The sequence below is a fragment of the Vigna umbellata genome, chromosome 4 (genome assembly GCF_029865625.1).
Source record: "Vigna umbellata cultivar VRB3 chromosome 4, Vumbellata_1.0, whole genome shotgun sequence".
In the NCBI taxonomy this organism is placed as follows: domain Eukaryota; kingdom Viridiplantae; phylum Streptophyta; class Magnoliopsida; order Fabales; family Fabaceae; genus Vigna; species Vigna umbellata.
Genome location: NC_142168.1, coordinates 57258296 through 57263746, shown reverse-complemented (window position 1 = coordinate 57263746; position 5451 = coordinate 57258296). Strand labels below are relative to the sequence as shown.

The 5451-nt window shown below is 36.9% G+C and overlaps 1 long non-coding RNA gene across 1 annotated transcript; it reads left to right on the top strand.

Annotated features, from left to right (window-relative positions):
• The first annotated feature begins 648 nt into the window (after positions 1-648).
• Positions 649-4935, top strand: LOC148200655 (uncharacterized). The gene is made up of 3 exons (XR_015786190.1): positions 649-1070; positions 1154-1356; positions 4384-4935. It is a non-coding gene; the product is annotated as an uncharacterized LOC148200655 (long non-coding RNA).
• Positions 4936-5451: the final 516 nt, after the last annotated feature.

Here is a 5451-nt window from a genome sequence, read left to right as displayed (position 1 = left end):
TTGTGTGAACCCCGTGTGGACGCTGCTATGCTGGACAGCCAAATGAAGGTCTTCTCGCTTCCCCAGCTGGACGCTCGTGCTATCCGCGTGAAGCCAAATCAGGACGTGCGTTCTCTCTGAGTTGTTGGACGTGCGCTGTCTCCCAAACCAGGCCGTGCGTGCCATCTACTAGACGCTCCCCCTTGTGGGCCGTGTGGATTGCTGAATGTCGCCTCCACTTTGCTGGATAGATGAGCGGCTGCTGTGTGCCTCCAAAGTTGGGCCACCGCATGCTCTCTTTCTTCAAGAATAAATTACCGCATGCACCTCCAAAAACTAAATCCACACCTCCTCAATCATTTTAACTTAAATTATAATTGATGTGGCATTTTCTTTTCACCTCCAAATGTCCTAAATATTGTCCAATAATTTTCCTACAATTAATAATAAAAATAATTAGCTCAAATAATTCAAATTAATTAAAATAAGAATTTCTGATCACTACAAGAAATATTGCATTTATATACGGATATTTATATACGGATTATAATCCGTATGTAATTCAGATATTACATACGGATTTTATATACGGATTACAATCCGTATGTAATTCAGATATTACATACGGATTTTATATACGGATTATAATCCGTATGTAATTCAGATATTACATACGGATTTTATATACGGATTATAGAGCCAGGTGTTACATGCGGATATTATATACGGATCAGAGAAATAATTATTTTAAAAAAATATATTTCTGATTAAGGGAAGCTGGGTGTCATTTCTCAACCTCGAGCTTTCCTCTCTTTGTTGAACCCTGGACATTTCTTCTCTGTCGAACCATCACGCTTTACTTTCTCTTTCGAACCATCTTTGGTCTCAGTTCGGTGTCCTCCTGTGGAGCCATCTTCGGTGTGGGTGTTCGTCTTTGGAGTCGTCTTCGGTGTGGGTGTAGATCGTGCTTTGGTTCTTCGTCGCCTCTCTCTGTCTATTATTGTGACCTTCATCAATCCTTCATCAAGCACTGTGGTTGGGGCTCATTGTTGGGTGCGGTGTCGTAGTTCGGTGTTGAGTAGCTTAATCGGGTAAGTAAATCAAACCCTAATGCTTAGTAAATTTGGTTCTTCTCTGGCCATTCCTTTCATGAAGCGATTGCCATCAATCATAGGCTTAATCTCGAACCATCATCTTCGTCGCTGGAACCGTAGGAGTCCCTGCCTTCAATCGTGGTGTTCCAATCGTGGTGCCGTTGTGGGGTAATCGTGTTCGCCGTCAACGCCGCCGTGATGTTCCAGTTGCAGAGGAACCCTAGGACTGTTGTTCTCGCACTCTGATTTTGGGTCGCCGTCATTCCGTCTCGGGGAGAATGTGGTGAGTCCAGAATATTGTTCCTTTAATATATATCTTTATTTGTTTGGTGTGTAGTGGTAATTAAATTTTGTTCATTCCTAAGTGATTTCATTTGTAAAATGAGAAAATCCTAAACCCTTTTGTTCTTTGGTATTTCGGGCACAAAATGGGGTTTGGTTTGGTTGGTGTGTTGCGGAATACTTTGGTGCATTTTTAGGACATTGAGTGAACATTCAGAGGCGTGTTAAGGTATGTTTACTAAATATGTTATGTGGAGGAACATACCACAGAACGTAAATTGCTTCCTAACTATCCTACTCCTAATAATTCTACTGAGTTTCTTCTCTGGTTGCTGCTTCCTTTTATAACCAATTCTCTGACCAACTCCCGTAGGATCCTCCTTGAATTCAGACTAGTTGTTTTGTCTTGTTCTCAATTGGCAGCCTGAATTCCTTCCAGCTTTCACGTTTGTTTTTGTCTCCCCCGTTCCTGACTTCCTTCAACTCCTAGATTTGCCAAGGAAATAGGTGAGGCCTTACATCTCTTGTCTTCTTCTTCATGCCGTGGACACCCTTCTTCTTCCCATTCACACATCTGTTTCATTCTCTGCTTGATGTGAATTTTCTTCCATCCATGGCTCCCTTCTTCATTCCTCTTTGAACGCTACCCATGGGTCCCTTGCTTACTGGATGCGCTGCTTCTGCTGTGATCGTGATGGACGCTGCTTTCAAGCTTCTCCTCTCCGGTGATGCTTGTTGGATGGTTGCTGCATCCTCTCATTCTTCCATGACCAAAATGTTGTGTGCTTTGAACGTGGCAGCTGTTGTAGTCCAGCCAAGATTCACGTGAATCTTCTTCTAGTAGGCTCCCTTCACCATTCCATGACAATGAATCAACTCTTCTCCCTTTGGTCCTCCAAAACAATCTTCAAGAAAACATCCAAAATAGCATGCTAAGTGGTGGCTGGATGGTGCTTCTAATGCTAGACCAGAACCGTGGAGCTTGCTGGACTGTGAAGGCCGTGAGTGCTGCTGCCATCTTCCGTCCAAGCTGCTGGGCTTTCTTTTCTCCAAGACCAAGCCGTGACCAAACTTGCTGCTGCATCTCAAAACCGTTTTCTGGACTTCCTTCTTGAAAACAATAAAGAACCGAACACTCTTTCAATTTGTGGGCCATGATGTGCTTTTTGTTTTTCAATTGAAGAATCAAAACCAAGTGGAGTGGAATAGCACCGTAAAACAATATGCAGACATCTCTTCAAGCTTTCTTTTGTGTGGGCTGTGACACCACTCCCTTTTAATAATAAAATTCAGCACATTTTTGGATCTCCTCTACGTGAACTTTCAAATTGGTGGCCCCTCCATTATGTACTTCTTCTTAATGCTTTCACAATTGTCCAAAACCGTGGCCCTTTTGCAATGTGGTCCCCTTCTTTCATTCCATTTACTTCTTAAAGGATTCCAAGCAATGGCCCGTGAGATGTCTCCAATTTTATTCCAACTTATGCTTTGGCTTACCAAAATGAATTTGAATGGGTCCATAAATGAATAATTAATTGAGTGGAGCTGCTCCCTTTGTAGATGAAACCGTAGCCAATAAAGAAGTACATCATAAAAATTAAACTCCTTCCTTCTTTCCACCCATGATTAGATGTCTCGAGAAAAATTACAATTATGGGTGGCAATAACTGATTTATGATTAAAATACTGTTGTTGGAATGAAATTTTAGTTCCCAATCATGGGTGGAAAGAATATTTAAAGGCTATGAATATTTTTTTATATTACTTAGAATTGAACTTAAAGATAATAATTTATGAATATACTTTTGTTCTCAATCCAGTAAAACATTGTTTTAATAACAAATTGTTAAGTTCATGCGACTTAAGGTTACCTATTTTTGGTTGGAACCTTAGTTAAGATTACTAATGATATATTACTTTATCCATCAAAAGAGATAATAAGAGACAAGGAATGTCTGATAATGAAGTACATTTTATCCAAAGAAAAAAAAAGTAAAAGTTTACAGATTTAGAGTAAGTAAAATATTTAGATATATCTAATAAAAATTTGAAACATGTGCATATCCGAGTTTACATTTAATGAGAAGTCTCATTTATTTTTTCTTACCCTATATATGCTATCAGAAAAGAAAAAGGAAGTGAAAGAAAAGAAGGTGAGTAGAGAAAATGAGGCCATGTGAAATAGACTAATAGGGTCCCATGGAGGCAATGAGATAGGGTTTTTAATAATTATTTTTGTTATGTGTTGGTGAATATGAACTAAAGCACCAGGGGGCACCTTGCTATCAGCATATGCATTATCTCTGCACCTTCCCACCTTCTCTATAGTGCATTGTTTTTTCATTGCTTTTTCTGTTTTATTTTTCGTTGACAGGGTAGGTAGTATGTTTTGGAAGTTAATTTTACCTCTAGTTGACGAATGTCTTCTTTATCTTTAAATGTGGAATGACAGGTGAAGTTTGCCTTAGACATTGTGGTCCTGTATTATAGCTTTGCAACAGTTTGGTTCCCTACTTATCCTGTATTAGGTTCCTCCCTCTATATAGTTCATTGTTCTATCATGATCCCATTTCAATTTAATTGGCCATGGAGCTTTCTCATTCTAGTGTCGTCTAATTCTTAGTTTTGGTGCAAGTGTCTGGTTTGAAGTCCATCACATCTAAACACCTGGCATTGGCAAGTTAAGTAATTAGGTATATAACCAGCCATAACAAACCTCTCAAACACCTGGCATTGGCAAGTCAAGTAATTAGGTATATTTCTCCCTTTTTTCTCCAGATTCAAAGATCTGGGTGACCTTTAATGATTTTTTATACTTTCTTCATCAGAATCCTGGTTTTGAATTTAGTTTGGAAATCTGGGTCTGGTTTTTAGATCACATGTTTTCTTATGTATAATAAGCTTTTGGTTGGTACAGAAACTTTTGTTTCAAGTGTTTCACATTTATTTTTGTTTGTTCTGGAAACATTCTTTTAGTGATTCATTATAATAGAATATGGGTTGAAACAATTTATAATTTTGGTTACAGAAGTTTGTACTCAAGTTGGATTTGCATGATGACAAGGAAAAGCAGAAGGCCTTCAAAACAGTTTCAACTCTTTCAGGTACTAAATAGTAGTTTTTGTTGTACTAAATAGTAGTTTTTGTTGCTGTTGATCTTGTTCATTTGCTTGTTCTGTTTTTCTTGTTCCTCCACTATTTTTTTATTATTTTAAATTATCATTTTATCATCTTGAAAATTGAATTATTTAGAATCAGTCAACATGACAGTGGTAGAAGGTTGCACATCTCTTATTATAGTGGCGTCTTTTGTATCTAAAATGCTTTAATATTTAGTTTTATTGGTTTTGAATGAAAGATAACAAAAAACTGAAGAGAAAATAATAATAGCAAGATGCCTATGTTCTTAGATTTGTCATGTATATTTAATTATTCTAACTATTTTATATCAAGCATAAATGTCTAATATTCTGGTATTCTGGAACAGAATGGTGCCTTTTGGTACCAATTGGAAGTTACTCATTATTTTCCTGACATCTTGTATATTGTGCATGGGGAACAACTATATACAGGGTATTTATTTACCTCTCCTCTCATCATTATATACGGATTTATCCGTATATAATATCCGTATATAACTTATATACGGATTTATCCGTATATAAATTATATACGGAAATTATATACGGATTTATCCGTATATAAGTTATATACGGATTTATCCGTATATAAGTTATATACGGATAAATCCGTATATAACTTATATACGGATAAATCCGTATATAATTTCCGTATATAAATTATATACGGATAAATCCGTATATAAACCTAGCTACGACGGTATTATATACGGATTTTTGTCCGTATATAATCCGTATATAAACACGTATTATATACGGATTTTAGGTCTTATATACGGATTTTAGCTGTATGTAATACACTTTTTTCTTGTAATGGATCAAATTAAACACAATTAAGAAAAATGGGAAAATACTGGACATTTAAGCACAATTCCCTGATTAAATTCGGTACAATAAGCTAAGTGAAATTAAGAAAATATTGACTCATCATTATACCCCTGCATGTAATTTCTGTA